This window comes from Miniopterus schreibersii (assembly GCF_964146895.1).
Source record: "Miniopterus schreibersii genome assembly, chromosome: 10".
In the NCBI taxonomy this organism is placed as follows: domain Eukaryota; kingdom Metazoa; phylum Chordata; class Mammalia; order Chiroptera; family Miniopteridae; genus Miniopterus; species Miniopterus schreibersii.
Window position 1 is genome coordinate 21,593,743 of NC_138110.1, and position 19,980 is coordinate 21,613,722.

The window sequence follows — 19,980 nt, forward strand, 5'->3', positions numbered from 1 at the left end:
AAAGAATAGAAGGATGTTAAGCTCCTACAAGGAGCTGGGTATTTTTTATTATCACATAGAATATTCACAACAGCCTTTGGATGTGGGTACTCACACCCCATTTATAGTTGAGGAGGTCCATTTGCACCACGAATAAGCTCTTACCGGAGTTCACATAGTTACTAACAGCTGGAGGCAGGGTTTGAACTCAGGACATTTTGGGTACCGAAGTGATGCTCTTTCTACCTTGCAAACTCCATCAGCAACATATGGAGTTGGTCTCTGCCTCAGAACAGCTTTTCTTCTTCCTTCCCCCTTGCTTTAAAACCCCACCTTTGCCCCGGGGACACATTCCCCTTGCCCACTGAGGACAAACAAAGGGCAGATCTTAGATGTTTTCTCTCAATCCTTATAACTGTGAAATGCTAGGATGTCAGAAGATGCCTGGTTTAGCATTTAACCCAACTGCCTTATTTAAAAGGTAAGGAAACCGAAGTCCAGAGAGCTCAAGTGACTTGTCTGAGGTCACACAGCTGGCTAGTCACAGATCCGAGACTCTGGATTCAGTGCTGCTTTCCCGACTCTGGGCTGTATTTGTATCTGGTGCCCGGTCAGGCAGCCAGCACTGGGCAGTGTTGTGTTGCTAGGTCAGTACAAGTTCAGGCTTAAGTTTAGGCTAGAGGATGCAATGGATGAACCTCCATTTTATAAAACAAACTAGTAAAAATAAGGTCTGCTTGTTAAAAATCCAAGCAGTGTGGAAGTATGTCCAGAAGCTCTTGAAAGCCCCGCCCCCTCCTGGCCCCCCCCAGCCCACTCCCCAGGGGTATCCACTTAGTGCTGTCTTCAATGTCTCCTTAATTTTCCTGCCAGCCCTTGGGTTTTGTAGGATCCATGCCACAGCAAGGCTATTTTTAACAAGCATCCCGGGCTTTAGGGGTTGAGGAGAGGGGAAGAAAAAAATATGCCATTTGTATATTTTTAATCCATGCACATTTGAGAAGGCAGTGGTTTTCCTGTCTACCCTGCCAAGGGTTTTGGGCAATTGATTAGACTTACTGGGTGCAGGGTAATCCTTTCTCTTCCTCTAATGAGGCTGGAAGGCCACGGAGGGGTTCAGGTGATGTTTCCGGGACTGGTGGCTGTCTCAGTTGGCTGCCTCCTGATTCTGCCTGCACCCAGCACTCACCCTCCCACAGCCTCGAAAATCCTGGCTGGATCTCCCAGGGGAGAAGAGGCCTGGGAACCTGACTCTTTGTGCCAGGCTCATATTTAGAAATGTCTCCAGCCAGAGCCTGGCGTCTGTCCCGCTTGGGCTCTGGGCAGGGGGTGCAGTCACATGTGCTGCCTTCGAGTGGGCAGATTCTGAGTGGGCAACAGCCCACTTTGAATATAAACACACTCTTTTTATAGTGAGGAGCTGGCATCTGAGCCTGTGCTCCTGGGTACTGGGTGAGGCCAAGTGCTGGTAGCCAGATGGACGGCAGGGAGAGGGTAAGAAAAATGTCACATGGCTCGAACTGGGCAAAATGGTGGTGGAGAGGGGTCCCAGCTGCCTGCCCCCCACCCCAGTCCCCATCTGTTTTGCTTCCCCAAGTGCCCAGAGTGCTGTCCCTGCCTGAGTAGGGGTCCTGCAACCCCATGGGGGGCCAGACAGCGCCCCGTTCTGGACTTTACTGTCCTTTCTGCCTCATGAGTTCCCCAGTCTGTTTAGGGGCAATACTGGAAGGTGGTGTGGAGTGGGACAGGGTGAGACCTGGATGTGGGGCCACCTGTGGCAGGGTCTTGTTCTATCTCTCCCTGTCTGTGAGCAGCCAGCCCTTCGACTCTCCAGATAGCACCTCTAAAACGTGGCCCAGGTGACATCATCACTGCAGGCTCTGACAGAGAAGGTTCTGCAGTTTCTTGCTCACCCTGCCTTCTTTCCACGACGAATGAATGAGACCAACTGACCCCAGCCTTAACTAGTAGGTTCCTGGGTAACAAACGTGATGCCGTAGCCCTTTCATTCACTCTTGCTTCAGTATTTAATGAGCACCTGCGAAGTGCAGGCCCTGTGCTGTCATGAACCCCACAGTGACTGTTAGGAGCTTTCAGCTCTCCTGATGTCGCACCTCTCACCCCTCTGCAGGCCTTCCCAGGGGGACCCGAGTGGCTTGCTCATCAAATCCAGCTCTCTGTCGAGGAGGCTGCTTTCCTGCAGCTGAACCTTCAGAGAGAATCAAGTGTAGCAATAGGACTGCCCTCCTGCAGCCTTATGCCAAGGAGGCGCCTAGTCCTCAAGCCCCTGGCAGCCCTCACCTCCCTGCCCCATCCTTCCCTCCCCTCCCCACATCTCAGAGAAAGAAAGCTCCAAGTAGTGGTCAAGAGGGTTGAATAGATATTTTCTTTGTATCTCCTGGAGAAACATGGTAAATACACAATAACTGAACGAATGAATGAGTGAATGAATGAATGAGGGAAGGGACAAATGGAAATTCAGTCTCTGCTCCAAAGGAACTTAAATTCAGAGGAAAAGAACCAGATTTGTGGGTCTGAATGGGGCCCCAGGGATCCAGGGATCTGCTTACACCCTCCTTTTATGGCAAAGGAAATTCAGACTCCGAGGCGGGAGGGGCTGCGGTGCGAAGCCTGTGGCAGACCTTGGAGGTCAGAGGATCGAGAAATCACCCAGGGAGAGTGAGATCCGGTACCCAACACAAGGCTGCCCTACTTTCCCTCTGCCGCTGCCCTAAGAGTCCCTCGTCCTTGGAAAAAATTGCCTTTTCATATGGTTGGGAGTGGACAGTGCAATTTTTCTTCGAGGGTTAATTGTTTTGCTGACAGCACAGATAATTAGGAATGAGAATCCCGGAGTGAGGGCGACAGCACCATCTGCTGTGAATATGTTTCAACCCCACCTTGCAGGAGGGCTCAGAAGGGCTCCTGTCCTCACCCTCCCCACCCCCAGCAAAAAATGACGTGCTCTAGCCGTTTGCTTCAGGAGCTAGAGCCACCAGGTGACTGTGCAGCCAGTGGGATCGACTGGTGACCAGCTTCTAAAGCATGCAGCATGTTCCCCTCCCGCATGGCATCCAGTGCACAGAGTGGGGCTCGGGGAGAGCTTCCAGGCTGAATGAGGACCCACCAGGCTGTCTGGGATACAGAGCACTAACACCCGTGGGGATACCTTTCTGTTCCTCCTGTGACCTGATGTTCTGAGGTCTGGTCCTCTGTTGATTGGAGGTGGGCGTGTGGGTCCACCCTGCCTTCCATCACCAGGTAAGAATTTCCTAGGTCGTGACTTCCTCTGTGTCAGTAGAAGCAGAGCAGCTTTGGGATCAAGCAGATAATCCCACTGTCAGGAGCAGCTGAGATCTTCTTTCATATGGGTGGAACTTCATGCCCCCCCCCTTTTTATTATTTAGAAACATATCATATATACAAAAGAGCATTGACATGTATATATGCGTTTTGAAGGTAATAATAACAATTTCTTTTTTCTTTCAAAGGGACTTCTAACCTCCAGTGCTGTCTTGCCCAGAAATGCCTCAGAGGCTGAGCCATAGGGAGTCAGGTCGCCCAGGGGGCTCAAGTTCAGAACAGTCCCCGAAGCCGTGGCTATTCATCACAGCCGATTTCCTCTTTGCCTGAGCTGCTCCTGGTGGCTGGGAGCCTCCACATCCCTGCCTTCCTATTTATCACTCTGTTCTCTCTGTGCTTTCTCCTCCTAGGCTCTCCTGTCGGGGGAGAAACCAAAAACATGATTGTTCTCTTCTCCCTATCCCCCCTTAGCAGGCCAGGCCTGCCTCTGTTCCCCTCCTCCTTCCCACTCCTATTGACTGGCCACACCCCAGAGGTGACATGAAATTACCCCAGGGCCAGGGAGCTTGCTGGAAAGTGATAATCAGAAGTCAAGAATTCCAGTCTGGGCTCTTTCACTAACTTACTGTGTGACCTTTAGCGAGATTCTTAACCTTTCTGTGCTTCCGTTTTCTCATCTTTAAATACCCCTTTACATTGCTACTATGAAACCAAATGGGTCCAATGAATGCAAAAACAGCTCAAAGTGTATACATCATTCTAGGTGTTGTAAGACATTGTCATCATCGTGATTACAGAATCCATGGGACTTCATGTCCCTGTCTTCCTGTGCCACTCCCATCCCTGTTCATGGTGCTTCCTCTTCCCTGCAGCACTGGGGGCCCTGGCAGAGCTGCCCACCTGCCTCAGCCCCTTCTCAGCAGGGGTTCCATTGAAGCCCAGAGGAGCCTGAGACTTGGGTGGAGCTCAGGATCACAGCCATCCCAACAACAGGAGCCCCTCTCCCACCCAGTTGCTGGAGGCCATGCCTGGCCAGAGGTGCAGGGTTGGTCAAATCTCTATACTGGGGTAGGGCTGCTTCTAGCTGAAGCCCTTTATTACCCACCCCACCACCCCAGAATATGAGCCAGGTCTTGGCTGTGAAATGTAGTCACTTAGAGTCCAGTATCTGTGTCGCTCACCCTGTGAGGTCTGCATCTCCACTCTTGTCTCTTGCTCTGAGCGAAAGTCTGTGAAAGGGGGCTCACCATCAGCTGCAAGGTCGGTGGCCTTCCTGGAGCTCCCAAACTACAGCACACGGGAAGCCTTGTCCCAGGGACTTGAGCTACAAAAGTTGAGGACTGTCCCTGGTAGACATGTTCTTGGTCTTTGTCGTCTCATTGGTGGAGGGAGAGCACCCAGGCCCTTCCTCTTTCCTGGGCAATGAGTTTCTGTTGGTGATTATGAGCCAAACTCTGAATGAGTGACTGAAGGTGGGTCTTTCAGGAAGATAAGATGAAATATTTGTGGTAAGAAGACAAGAATAAAGATGTATGTGTGTATGTGTGCACGCCAAGGCCTGGGATAGCGTTGGTAGGCGGGACATTGGCAATGAAGAAAGACTCTGGCTGAGATAGATTCATAGAGTCACCAAGAATTGCAAGACCTAATAATAAAGAGCAATGAGAGGATGACTGGAAAGTTCTAGAACAGTTAAAACTTGGACATACGTCTTTAGTCCCAGTAACAGAGACCTTTGTTCTTCCCACAGGTCCCCTCTGAAGCAGCTGGAGTTCTGGAGGCCTAACCACCCCTGAGGAGTGGGCCAGCCAGGACAGCAAGAAGGGATGGCGTGGAGGCCTCCCAGGGCCTGAGTAGTGTGTGTAATCCACAGCTCGTTGGACCTGGAGCCTCCAAGTCGGGGGCCTGCACCAGCCAGGAGACAAGAAGAATCGATGCTTCTGCCCCTGGCGACATGTACACGGTGTAATGACAGGTAATGAACCTGAGGCTCATCTATTCTTTCTGAATGATATGACAGGTAGGAGAATACATCAGCCTGCAGGAGACATAAAATGTCAACCCTTGGGAAGATAACTATGCAAACAAACCTAGTAAGGCCTGATAAGATGATAGATGGATGCTTTCCAGTTATTAGTTTCTGCCCCGTGTGCTTGCTGGAGCCAGGCCCCGGAAGATTTAGCGTCAGGTGGGTTCACTTCCTGTGCCTAATGGGAAGGCCCGATGCTGTTATGTGTGTAACTCCTCTTGCTTGAGGAACTCAGAGTAACAAATCAAGAAGTCATTACTCCCCGTCAGCTCCCTGGGGACTCAGGGAGTTGAAGGCAGTGGGAAGCAGAAGCAGCAGAAGGAACAGGAGCTCCTTCACGTATTGGTGATTCCTGAGGGATAGGCCTGGGGACACACTGGTTGGGAAGCCTTCCGATTGGTTCAGATTTTTCAAATGACAGGGTGAAGCAATGGGTATTTCTTGTAAAAAAAACACACTAGAGGGGGACTTTGTGACTCCCTCCATCCCTCCAAGGATGCCAGGACAAGTAACAGATGATCAGGGGTGGCTGGGAGAGATCTCAAGTAGGGGTCTGGAGAGCCCAAGAGGGGCTGGCAGACACAGCTAGAAGGCCAGCCAAGTTAGGAAGCATCAAGCAGGTCCCCAGAGCCTAGAAGACAGGGCCCAAGGATAGAAGGATGGGGGGGGGGGGGGCAGTGGGACTGGATACCCTAAAGACGAGCTCTGTTCCATTGGTCCTCTGGTCTTCGCTGTGTATGTTTTTTAGTGTGCCACTCTCGCAGCTTCCACCAGGAAAACCATAGGCTGGGGTGGGAGCAAAAATAGCTTGGGGCTTGGGAAACTGACCAGGGCAGGGGGAGAGAGGCAGTGGCCTGGGGCGGGAGGCCCAAAGGGGTGTGGCAAATTCCATTCCAGTGCAGGCCAGTGTCAGGGTCCACAGGGTCGAGCCAAGGGGTGGGGAGGGGCAGAGTATTAAGGCTTCTGGGTGGCCTTGTTCTAAATCAGGCAGAAAGAATAAGACGAAGGAGGAATCCAGAAATCTGAGTCCAGCTCTAGGAAATGGATCAGCTACAGGCACCAGGCGGGCTCAGGACTTGGCTCCTGTCTATGTGAGGAAATGGAAGGGGAATTGAGTTCCAGGGACCCCAGCAAGAATAGTCGGGGGACTTGTTATGCCTAGAGGGCCTTGGCTAGGGAGCTGGCAGCTCCACAGGTGCCCAGGGTATCTCAAACCATAGTGTACTGGCCCTGAGCTATTCCCAGACCCCACCTCTCAGTGGGACAGGTGGTCTGTGCATCACAGCGTTGACTGGGGACCTGAGCAAGGCTGACCCAGTGAGGCCTCATGATGGGAGGTGATGGAGGTTATGAGGAGGCAGGAAAGGTCCAGTGCTGCATGCAGGTGGGTCAGTGAAGACTTCATCATGCATGAGGCCAGGAAGGTAAGGGGCAACACGCTTCTTGATCAAGGCATGAAAGGGCATAGGATTGGGTCTATCAGAAGGTTCTTAACCTAGTTTACCAATATTTTACTGAGTACCTATTGTGTGCTGGGCACTGTGCTAGGTATCAGAAATACAAAGATACCCGAGCGGTGTCTGCTCCTGGGGAGGGAGTACGTATGAGGAGAGGAAAAAGTGTGGAACTGGAGACAGATCCACAACTCTGAGAGCCTCAGGCTCCTATCTTCAAAGCAGTAGGACACTCACAGGCTAGGTGTGAGAATTAAATAAAATAAAACTTGCACAACACTTGGCACAGCACCCGGCACCCTAATGAGTGATCAATACATTTAGTTTACTTCCACTGTTCCACTTTTGGAGGAGCTCACAGTCTGAGGCAGCAGAGAAGCCTGGGAGAAATGCATTCTAATTCCCAGGACCGTCAATTGCTAACAGGGCTTGAGACTTGGGCAGTGAAAACCTGGTTATCAGGTTTCCTCTGGCTGTGGATAGTGTGGTTTAAGGTGGATCTGAGTACACAGAACTGGTCCTATACTCCGTGTGAGTGGTCTGGCTGGGTCTGGGGATTCTGTATGGACACTGAGTATGGGCGAGAAGACTGGGTCCAGGAATTTCCAGAAGTGTTCGAAAGACACGCCATTCTCAGAATGCTTGAGAGGCTTGCGTCGTTGGCTTCTAGTGCTGTTCTGCGGAGTGGGGCAAGGTGAGGTGGGAAAGGAAACCCAGGCAAGACTTGGCACCTGGAATAGGGCTGCTCAGGAGAGGCTGAGCACAAACCACACGTATTATTTTTAATGTTCTAGTAGCCACCTTAAAAAAGGTAAACATAGTAAGTGAAATTATTTGTAATAATGTGTTTCATTGAACTCAACATGGTCAAAGTATTATCCTTGCAACATGTAATCAATATAAAAATCATTAATGAGATAGTTTAGATTCATCTCTGAAGTCCAGAGTGTATTTGACGCTGACTGTACATCTCAGTTTGGAGCAGCCACATTTCAAGTGTTTAGTAGCTCCATGTGGCTAGTGGCTCCTGTATTGGACAGCTCAGGTCCAGAATCTAGACTAGAATCTAGAATATCGTGCCAAGGGGGGTACCCAGAGCTGGGTGAATCTTGAACTAAACAACAGGATGTACTATTACTTCCTCTCCTTATGATTCATCTGGAATGAATCCCTGGGTAAATTGGCTTGAATGATCAGAGATGCATTGACTCACGTGCTCTAGATGGTGACATATGTTCTCTGGAACCAGCGCTGGCTTCACATCTCACCAGCTGGGCTCAGAGCACCACCACCTGTGCTGGTTCTGGGGCTGACCTCAGGCAGTTCCTGGAACTCTCTGAGCCTTGGAAGCTTCATTAAAAGTGGGACTAATAATTTCTATCATGTTGGGTAACTATCAGGACTAAATCAATTAATGAATAATTGCTCTGTGACATTTGATGTCAAGAAATAATCCTTTTATTTTCCTGAATCAGATGAAAACTCATTTGAGTTTCCCTACTGGCTAAGTTTGGTAAAATTTTCCTACCAGGCATTTCTATTGCTCTGTCTCCATCCTTCTGTTGTATGAGAGTGGTGGGGCTTTTCATGTCAGGACAGATGGGGAAGGGACGGGGCTTAGAGCTTGGCCCAGCGTAGTGACAGCTGCCTGTGGCCCCTCCCCATCCAGACCTGGCCATCTGGAGGAGCCAAGCCCTGCAGGCAGCATGTGTCCCTATGTCATCTCTGCCGTAGGGAACATTGGAACCCACAGGCCCTCACCTCTAAGGTGGGACACCGCCAGGGCACTGCCCTCCTGTGGAGTGGGGTTCGTCAGCCACTCCAGGTTTGCTACCTAAGCCATCCCAGGTACCTTGGCACCCAGCCCAGGGATCCTACTCCAAAAGCTGTATGTCTTTCAACCCACTTTCTTCTGTCTCCCATCCTCAGCCTTTGTAATAAAGGCCCCTCCTTACCCTACCTTCCCCCTTTCCTTCCCTGGTCATAACAATGCCGGCAACTCCACCTTAGGGCCGGGGAGCCCATTGTTACAGAATATGGGTGCTCTTTCTGGGAGTGGAGGAGTACATTTCTTATTATTCTCTGAATGACAGCTGCTTTAGCCACTGGCCCCCAACAACAGCAGAAAACAGTAATTGCCGTGTACATTCATTCACATAGGCACAGGGTCAGCACTCTATAAAATCAAGTTCTCCTATGCCCAGCCACCCTGGAGAATGAATTACATAATTTCCACCTTCTGGGGTTTTTCTGAGACTCAGATGAGATAGGGTATGTGAAAATCTTTGTAAAGTTATAAAATGTTATTGAGAATCTTAATTCCCTATCTGGGGCTGTTTTCTGGTCTGGGCCCTGGGTCGATTCGCACTGTGCCCTTCTGCTCAGCATCACATGGCGGGTGGCCCACCAGAACTGTCCGCTCACCAGGAGGCTCGGCTGTGTGCTCCCACCAAGTGCTGCTCCCCAAGAGGCAGCCTCGGAATCAGCCCCTGGCCTCCTGTTCTCTGGGAGAGAGGAAGGACCTGTTTCAGTGGCAGCAGTGTTTTCCTAACATCTGAGTTTGGGGTCCACCCAGATTATCATTAAAGTTCATAATTCGTCCTTCTGGGCCTAAGGGAAGCGAAACAGCCATCTAAGGAGCCTCCATAGGTCCTTCTCTCTTACCTGGCCTGGGTTTGGTGAGGATTCTGCGATGGGGGAGGAGGTTTGACGGGAATGTGTACAGGCAGATCTCACATCCTCAGGGCCTGGTATGGAGGGAGCAGGGGAAGGAGGTACAGGTCGGTAACGTGAAGCTGACTTGGGTGTCAGCTGCACTGGAATCAGTACAAAGGCTGCAGAATGAATGGAAGTTCTCCAGGCTTGGGGAGAGATATGGTGTCTTCAAGGTTGGGTCAACATGATGCGGTGTGTGGCTGGGTCAGGGGTCCTTGGGTGCTCACGGTTGTGGTCTGTGGATCCGTGTGCTGCTGCTCCCTCTCTAGACTGGGGTTGTTCCTGATTCTTGATGCCTCTCCTGGGGCCTGAGAGCTCAAGGCTGTCACGAATCCTAAAAGAGTCCTACAAACCAGTGTCATTATGACAACATTTATTTTAAAAGTTAATCTATGGTGTATTTAAGGAACAGTGAAGAGGGGGTTTTACAAAACCAAGCACATTCAGGTAGAGATGTAATCTTGGCTTTTTTAAGCTATGAAGAACTCTCAATTTCCCCAGGCCTTCATGTTCCCGTCTATTAAATGGGCATGAGAAGTATTGCAATGATTTAATCCTGGTACTGGGTCTGCATGCATTTATTTGAAAAGCAAGAGGCATTATGAATCTTAATCTCCAAAGATTTGAGAGTATTAAATGGCAACACCCTTTCCTTGCCAAGTCTGCACTATGTAATTCTGTTCTTAGTCTCTTTATTGCTTCCTGGGGACCCCCGGGGAACATCTTCTGATATATCACCTTAAAATCTTGCAGCAGGGAGAGGCGGAAAGCCACATTGCCCTTGACTGGCAACCTTCATATGAGTATTTAACAATTTTAATTTTTCATGGTTCCCCTGATAAAAATAGTGCCCTACTAAAAACAAATACATTTGTATTTTCCATCTCCTTAATTCGTTTCTAATTCGGGGGTTCTTATTAGCTTAAAATCATCTCTCTGAAATGGTCCTTGGATGATAAAAAAAAAAGTGAAACCACAATCAATTCTAGAGTGATCATACTATTTAATTATGCTGATTGGAGCACTAGAGACCCCTGGCAAAACGAACCTCTCAGAATAAGCTTGATTTGTGTAATTTGGTTTTTAAAACTTTTGGATGCATATTTATCACGTTGAACTGTGTGTTCTTGTTCTCCTTGAGATCCTGACTCATCTAAGAGATGGGTGGAGAGATCCACAGGCTGAGCCCGTGGAGTCACTGGTAGGCCCTGACCTGAAGGGAACTCGGGGTCCCCAGCTTGTCTGTTCATTTAAAAATGTCTTTTCTTTAAAGAAAAAAAGAGGAAAGGTAAAAGGTCACCTAGAGACAGTCTAGGAAAGGATAGGCTGGTAGAATTTTGGATCTTGATGATTGGAGAGAGTCTTCCATAAAATCATAGAAAATGGGCAAATCCTAGGTTAGAGATGTATCTAGAACCAATTTCTAGAATGTGATAGAACTGTAGAGACACTGGGAAGACCTAGTTGCTTAAAAAAGGATGTGCCCCTCCATCCAAAGCCATGGATCAATAGTAGCTTTGCTGCAGTTGGACAACTAAATGGCATGTCATAGGAAGGGCACAGCACCACCCATGATGTTTCCTTGTCATAGAGCTGAACCTAAATCTCTGCAAGCCTGTAGATCTAACTGCCACTTTATACAGGGACTATAAGAACATGTGCAGTACCACCGCAGGGGAGCCATCCCCAAATCTAGACCAAGAGAAGCTTCAAACTGCTCCAGACTGCTCCAACAGGATGGCAAGGGGAAGAAAACGGGAGGGGGAGGGGGAGTTCTTATGGATTAACAGTTTTAAGAGACATACCAACCAAATGCACTCCATGGGGCTGGTTTGAATTCTGATCCAAGCCCACCTGCTGTAGAAGGACATATCTGAGAGAATCAGGGAGGTCAAATATAGGCTGGGTGTTCGATATTCAGGAATCATTGTTAACTTTTTTAGGGTGCGTAATAGTGTGTCAGTGGTACATACTGAAGTATTTGTGGAGGACATGATGTGATATCTGGGATTTTCAGTATTTCAGAAAAAAGAGGGTGGGAGAAGCAAAACACAGAATGTTGAATATTGGTGATGGGTATGTGGAGATTTATACTGTTTTTCTATTTTTCTATATTTGAAAAGTTTAGTAATAAGTAAAAAAAATAGTAATAAGAAATGTGCTTAATAAATTTCACCATTAGAGCTTTATTCACCTAGCTGAAGCCTTTCTTAGTCTGTAATATACAGCTTCTCCTGGGAGCGTGGTTTACCCTTTAGGAAAGTCATGCTGGGGCAATAGAAAATCGCCATGTAAAATGCCCCCCTGCAAAAGGGTTCCAGGTAAGGAAAGTTTGGAGAAGGTTGTGTTGAACTAAGCCCTTCAGGTTATTCCAGAGCCTTGGTTATGCTAATACACACTGTGCATCTTGGATGGGGGTTGGCTATAGCAATGCAGTGCTCCCCAAAATCGTGTGTCATGTGCTTTGAAGGAGAGAGAGAAACCCCCAGCCTCTTCCAAGAAAATCTGAATAAAGGCAGAAACCTGGGTTCCAGAGCTGTTCTGTGTACTCACTGGTCATTGGGCAATCACTAAAACTTTTGAGCCCCAGTTTTCTTACCTGTGAAATGAGCTTAATATCACCTGCCACCTACCTTATAAGATTATGAAAGGGCTTTGTACAGTATAAAGCCCCATACCTCAGGGTAAGTGGTGTGATTATTACTTGGCGCCATTTTCTGAAACTCAGTCCACGTTTTCTTGGATGCTCATGGGTCTCTATACAGGTGTAATCTACCGTCATCCAAAGTATGGACTATTGTGGGTGTCACATATGCAGTAGATACAGAGATGGTAAAAACAAGTTCTCTGCCCTTGGGGAGCTCACGGTGGAGTCAAGGTGGTGAGAAGAAAGCAGTGATGGGGACTGCTAGCAAAGCCATCATCCCTAGGGATAAATGAGAAGTGCAGGTTCAGAGGAAAGAGGATAGGTGTTAGCTGGGGTGGTCCTCGAAGGCCACCTGGAGGAGGTGGCACTGACCTGGGCCTTGAGGCCTGGGGAGGATTTGGACTGGCCATCCCTTTGCTGGTTATGGATCACTCAGTTGGAATGCTTCCCTGTCTCCCGCCTCCGCTCTCCCACATTCTGCAGCTGAGCACATAAACCTTGTTTGGATGACAGTCTTATCTGACTTGGGAGCCCAAGTCCTCCCTATCCGGAACTGGTCGATGCTTTCCTTGCCCAACCCTCCCAGACTCGCCCCCTCTGTCTCCACCTTTTGTTTTCATCTTCCCACCAGAGCTGAGAGGCTGGGATTACTCACCCCATCCACACTCACTCGCTCCTGCCTTCTTTTAAGTTTTTAAAAACATACATAAACCACAGAAACAAAGCAGTGAATTATGACTCAGACACACCCAAGCCTTCATGTGGAAATGTTTATCATCATCAAATCATTTCGTGTGGCAGGGAGAGAAGACAACCTGAGTAGAAATCTTGGAAAAGATAGGCAGCAGCTGCTTAAGTCAAGGTGAAGGTTTTGAGGTGCTCTTGGGAGCTAACTTGGTTTCTTGGGTGCAGAGAGCTGGTTGGGGGGGCTCCAGCTTCCCCTGCAAGGTAGGCATGGAGTTATTTGGGATGTGAATAGCAGTGAGGGCACTTGTTACCTAAGAGTCCACCCATGCTGCCCTTTAATTTACACAGCAGGAGTGAAAGAAATGGCCCTAGGAAAGGACAGAGCTGTGGTGGACGCTTCAAGTCAACAAGGAGGCCCAGCCCTGTGCCACGTGAGGACTCAAAGACAAACTGGACACATGCCTTGTCCTCAAGAGTCCTCCATGGACAGATCTCAGCCCACTCCTGGCACATTGGAAGGCTCACAAAGCTATTGTTAGGATTGATATTTTGAGAAAGGACTTACCCAGTGCCTGGCACAAAGTTGGCCCCACTGTGGACTTTCGCAACAACCACAGACCTCAGCTTTGGGTTCCCAGAGCCCTGGTGTTGAGTTCTGGCTCTGACACTTGAGGCAGGTGACTTCGACTCTCTGAGTCTCAGCGTCCTCAAGTGTAGGATGGGGTAACAACGCCTCCATCCCGGAAAGGTTGGGAGGATGAACTGAAATGTGTGGAGAGAGCTCTTGGCCCCCAATGGGCCCGTAACAACTTTCAGTTTTTCTTTTCACCTCCTGTCACTGAGGAGGAACAAGGCATGGGACAAACTGTGTTGAGCCCCAGTTTCCTTACCTACCAAATGGAAATAATTAGAATACTTGTCCTACTGACATTATTTAACTATGAAGAAACAGTTTAATGGGCAATGTAGGTAAAAACACTTCAAAGAGTTTAAAGAGTTAGTCAAAACATTTTAAAAAATGCACACATATGTATTTATGTACATAAACTTGCATATACAAACCATACTCAGAAGACAAAATCTGAGTGGCAAAATGTGTCCCTGTCATGGTGCAGGTGGTCTGGGAGGGAGAGACGTAGCACCTGACTCTAGGCTGGTTTGTATCCCAGTTTTTGGCCGTTTCACTTTCCCAGAGGCCGTTCGTCCACTGTTCTGGGCCTGCAGCCCCGGCAGAGGGGGCCGTGGGAGAAGCACATGGCCAGGCCCGGAAGATCTAGCGTCCAGCTCTGCCTCTGGCAACTCCCAGGTGACCCTGAACAAGTCAAGTAGCCAATTCCTCAGACACAAAAATGAAGGCTCAAGACTGCCAGTCACAGGACATCAAGAAAATCCAATAGGAAGATGCTCTAAAACCTTTCTAAGTTGTAAAGCAGGAACCAAAAGGGAGAGGCCACTATCTTTGTAACTGTCAGCCAGGCCTCATAACCCAGTGGAACAAAAGGCTTAATAATGTTCCTTAATTGATTAATATGCACCCCGCCTTTTGAAGAGACATTGGTGATTATTTTTCTATCAGAGAGACACTCCTTAAAGAAGCCTCCCCTGACCCTAACCCTCTGTTGCTTTTCTGCGTCAGACGGTATATCTTCTCCCAGCCTGATGGGTGCAGTCAGGTGAGCGTTGGGGCTGAAAGCAGCCATCCATTTACCCACTTAGTCTAATTTGCTTTGTAACTCAGCACTCAGTCTGAGGCTTTGATTTACAGTTAAAGTTCATCTTTAAATGAACACTTGTCTGGAATCTTCCATCAGTCAATGGTGGTGGCATTGACCTGGCAGCCAGGTTCTGGAGTGCCAAGTCTATATATATATTTTTTGGGGGGGTGGCAATATTTCCCCTACCAGCTACATAAAGAACCTTCCACAAATATACACTTACTTTATTTTTGGGCCACACGGCATAGTGGAAAGAGCCCAGGGCTGAGCCGGGAGATAGGACCTGCCAGCCAAGCCTTGCCACTAACTCACTGTGTGACTCCAGGCAAAAAAGCCACTTGACCTCTCTGGGCTTCAGTCCCCATCTGCCGATGGCACAGGGTTGGAAGTGAAGCTCTTTCCCTTAATCTCTGACTTGGCACACCAGCCCAACCTGGTATGCAGTGAATGAGAGAGATCTGTGTTCAGATTACAAATATAATAACTGCTTTGTATAAGAAAAAAATTAAACAATATAGAACTATTTAATAGAGAAAGGGAAGGGAATTGTGATACTCTCCCTCCCTCTTCAGAGACCATTCCTATCAGCAATCCAGGGAAATGTTAATCCATATCACTGTCTGTATCTATATTGTGACCATGGATCTGGAAAAATATATCCCTATTACACAACAATGGAATCAAGCTACATATTATGTTCTACAGCTTATGTTTTTACTTAATAACTTAAAAAAAAACCTGTTCATACACCTCGCTCTAATTTTTTATAATATGGATATAATTTATTAATAGGCCAGAATTAATTTCACCTCCTCGATAGACATCTGGGTACTAGCAGTGCATTTTCATTGATTTGATGGTAGGCTGCCCCTCCTACTCCAGGAGCAGGTCAGAGAGCCCTGGAGGGGAAGAGCACCTTTCATTTAACCAGGAAGCTGCCATCCTTTGCTGAGGGTGCTGCCCTCTTCCCTCTCCAGATTCCTCTCCAGCAAGTACTATGGCTGAGCAATGCTGGGGCACAGAGCATTGCTCCCCAAAACTGGGGGCACCCAGGCCAAGCTGGGAACAGAGTGAGGAAGGCCAGGGTGGTGGTGACTGGAGCTGTGGGTCAGAGTGTGCTGGGTGGGCAGGAGCCTGAGAATGTGAACATTGTACTTTGTGCAGTTTGATTGCCCCTGGAACCACAGACCATCAGGAGCTGCAGTAAAAGTGAATCAGGGTCGAGCCTGGGAGCAAACGTGGGCAGAGCCCTGCAGAGATGGGTTCTGGCCTGCCACTGGCCCCATCCTTCCATCCTCTTAGTTCCCCCAGTGACAAGGCAGAAAGGCCAGGCCACTGTGGCCAGCCTGAGCCATCTGCTTATTTGCATTCTGTTTCCAGCCTCCTCCCAGACAGAGGCTAGTGATGCACCCTCCACTCCTGGGCCCGGACAGGGTACTATAAGCATCCATTTCTCAGAGAGGGCAGAAGGGAAAAATTTTTGGCTCTCGAGCCTGGAATTATTTCCCATTTCCTCTTTCTTATTGTGTTTAATTGAATTAAGAGTTTTTGAGTAGGTAAAGAACTCATATAGTTCAAAAATCAAAAAAGGTGTATACTGAAATTTCTCACTCACTTGTCCCTTTCTATCTGTACCCACTGTCACCCACTATAGGCACCATTTATATTACTTTCTGGTTTATTTTTCCAGTGTTTCTTTATGCTATAATATAGAAATTTGAATATATATCTTAGTTTACCACTTTACTATATACAAGATAGCCTAGTGTTTACTCGATTCTATACCTTGCTTTTTTATTTTCTTAAACTTATATCCTTGAAATATCCCCATATTTTTCCACAGAGCACTGCGTCGGTTTTTAATAGCTATGTAGTATTCCACTGTGTGCATGGACAGAGTTGTTTTTAACCAGCTTCCTATAGAGAGACACTTGGGTCATTTCTAGTTTTTATTTTATTTTATTAAAAACAATTCTGCAATCTGATGTCAGTCTGAGCTATTCTGTTGTACGTGTGTGTTTTGAACTACAAACTGCCCCAAATATTTTCTAGAAGTAGGTGGATAATGCATTATCCATATACAGATAAGTAAATAAGACTTGTCTCCAGTTTCCTAGGCCCTGTCCCCCTGTCCTCCAAGTGACTCTGTCCCCAACCCCTTAGCATCCCATAGTCACCAAAATGCCTGCCAAGATGCACTGTCCTTTGCTTGCTTGGACTGCTAGAAATAGCCTTCATTTCCTCCTCTGTTTCAGTGAAGACTTAAGAACCCTGGGCCCTCGAGATGTTGAATGTATGGAAAAGTTTGCCAGGGTCCCGAATACAGGGGTAGAAGCTGTGTGGCCTGGTCTAGTGAGATCTGCCACTGAGAAACTGGTGACCCTGCTCAGGTGGCCTGAGGTCCTTTCCCATCCTCACATTCAGTGATTCTAGGTGCAACCACAGGGCATTAAACACACTTTTAAAATCCTCAGGCCCTGGGCAGCAATCAAGTGTCACTTTCTCAAGGAGGGGCCTTTGTGCTGGCGTTTCTGCCCCTCCTTGTGGCTGGAGTGCTTTCTTACCGTGAAATCCAAGACTTGAAGAAGCTGGCTTGTACGTGGTGATAAAATGATGCCCATGTGCAGACTCCCATTACTCATAAGTACTTTCATTTGGCTACAGATCTGTGAAGCCCTTTCATTGCCAGTGCATGAAAAAGGGATATTTCACACGTGCTTTACGTTAGCACCGTGATTTAGCTTCTGAGTGAAGAAGAATCAATGCAACAGCCAGCTGCCACCGAGCGCCCATTCGTATTGTATTACAGGCTGCGGTGGCCCCACCTTTGACTGCGATCTTGTCAGAGCTGATAAGGTAATAGTCATAATAACTTACATCTCCATTATGTGGACTGGTTGCCAGGGCTTGGCCGCCTGCACACGTGCCTTCTCTGCTTTGTGACAGACACACACAGGTCTGTCTGTTTCTGTCCAGGGTGTGTGCTAAGTCAGTGAGGGGACCTCACGGTGAGCCTCCCCCTAGGAAAGAGGTCTCAGCATCACTTATCAATGAATCGGTTAGTAGATCAATGAGTCATTCAATCCTACATTGTCCGGCATGGCACCTCTCAAATGTAAGGTGCCCACAAGGAACTTCTGACCTCCGCCCCACACCTGGACCCCTCCTCCTGGGAACAGCACCACCGTCCACTCTGTCCACCAGGCCTCCAGCATCGGCCTCACCTCTGCTCTGTGTGTTGAATGTCACTGCAGTCTGCCACTTCTCTCCATCCCGCCTGTCATCATGCAGCCCAGATCATCCTCCCCTGGACCAGCCAGCAGCCCAAGGGGTCTCCCTGCATTTTCTCTTGCCCCCCACTCCAATCTCCACACAGCACACTGGAGTTGCCCTGGTCAATATACTCATCGGATCGTGTTGCTCCTTATTTAAATCCTCTAATGGCCTCTTATTGCTTCTAGGATAAAGGTAGAAATTCTTACCATGGCCCACAGGTCCTGGCCACCTCCGCAGACTCCTCCTGCACCCTCTCCCCTGTGGGCTCTAGAACCAGCAGAGCTCGTTCCCACCCCGGCTGTGTGCTCACTGCTCTCCTTTGGAGCGCAGGCTTCCCTCACCTTCGGGGGTTGACCCCTGGGTGTCTGTCACAGAGCAGTGAGGCTGTCCCTTCTCTGACCCTCTAGGCTGGGTCACTCCCCCTGTTGGCTCTTACGGTAGTTGTGAATAAACGTCTAACAGGCTGTTTAATATCTGCCTCCTCACTAGAGGGTAAACTCCACATCTCATCGACAGCTGGATCCTGGCACAGCACTTAGAACATAGTAGCAGTATATGGTCTGAGAGACCTTGTGAGCAAGTGGTGTCCTGGAGGGCAGGGCCAGGGGACACAGGATACAGGACACCAAGGACTTCAGAGGTGGTCTCAATCCCAAGCCCTTCTTTGAGGGAAGGAGTACAGAACTGTGGATAAGACCATGGGCTCTGGAGTCAAACTACCTGCCTTCTCTTTGTGCATTCTTGAGCAAGTTGCCTAACCTCTCAGCCTCAGCTTCCTCCTCTGTAAAATAAGGACAATACCTTTTCCAGGAAAAAGCTGTGAGAATTAAATGAGAAAATCCGAGGAAGGTGCATAGCACAGTGTCAGCCCTGAGCAGATGGTAGCTGCAATATTATTATAGAGTATGGTACTGAAGCCCAGAGAGGTTAGGCCTCCTGAGCAAAGATCACACAGTTACTAATGCACAGAGGATTTTCTGTACTGGCCACTGGACTGAACTGCCCCTCAGAACTGCTGGTACAGTCCCTACCCTGCAGAGGTTCATGGTCATATTGCCATAGAACAGTAGTTCTCAGCTGGGGCAATGTCGCTTATCCCCTCTCCAGAGGACATTTGGTGATGTCTGGAGACATTTTTTATTGTGACAGATTGGGGAGGCTAGTGTTACTAGCATTTAGTGGGTAGAAGCTAGGGATGTTGCTAAACACCCTCCAAGGCGCAGGAGAGCCCCCCACAATGAAGAAGCCCACAATGCCAGCAGTGCCTCGGTTGAGAAATCCTGCCAAGTCTACCAGAAAAGGCAGCAGGAGATGCCTAGTAAGCCTTTGTCGAGAGGAAATGGACTTTCTCGTTTGAGGCTGAGCAGGGATGGAATTCTAGAGATGGAACTTAGGGGCAGATGAGAGTCAAAGTAGCCATTTGGAGCAAAGAGAAAATTTGATAGGGGAAGCCTGATCAATGTGTACGGGGTGTGGAGAATTCAGTTAATTTCTCTGAGTGGTGTTTTTGCCAGAGTCTTACAGACACCAGCATCCATCTTCTCTTAGCCTTTTTTCTGAAGGGCCTTGGGCTCATTTGGGATTTGGGAGCACTTATGCAGAGATGTGACTCCCGGCTGGCAGGGTGCAGCCTGCGCATTGCTACCCACCTGCCAGCGGCTGTGTGCACAGGCTGCCGATTTCGGCCGCCCTTGGGAGGTGTGAGGACTCAGGGTAAGTGTAAATCACACTTCATCCAGTTTCCCCACCCCCAACTCGGCACCATTTTCACCTAGGAAAAGCCTAATAAAAATGCATTCCAAGTCTTAGTCCTAGAGGAGGAAGGATGGGAGGAGCTGGGGAGGGGAGCCAGCCCAGCCTTGATTAAATGCATCTGAGCCGCAGGGCTTTTCTGGCCTCAGAAGCAGCCTCAGGGTCCCTGGAAGCGGGTGGTCCTGGGTATCGGCTCCACTCTCCAGGCCTGTGGGGCAGCCCTACAGAAAGCCCAGAGTCCCAGCTCACCGTGGGAGTTTGGGTGCATGCTCTGCCCTGCCCAGCCCCCACCATGTGGGCACTCTCAACTCATCTTAGGGCTGGTCAGTCCTGCCAAGGTACCTTACCTGGGGGGGGAGGGTAGGATACAAAAGTCAGTACTTTGCCTGGGAGGGTAAGTGACAGGACAGAGGCCTGTGGACA

General features: G+C 48.8%; 1 protein-coding gene across 1 annotated transcript in view; it reads left to right on the forward strand.

Annotated features, from left to right (window-relative positions):
- ZBTB7C (zinc finger and BTB domain containing 7C) overlaps positions 1-19,980 on the forward strand; it is a 298,223-nt gene that overhangs the window by 63,737 nt on the left and 214,506 nt on the right. Inside the window, exon 2 of the mRNA XM_081149870.1 lies at positions 5,033-5,257. The gene's annotated coding sequence lies outside the window, so the exon portion shown is untranslated. The remainder of the gene's footprint in view (positions 1-5,032; positions 5,258-19,980) is intronic.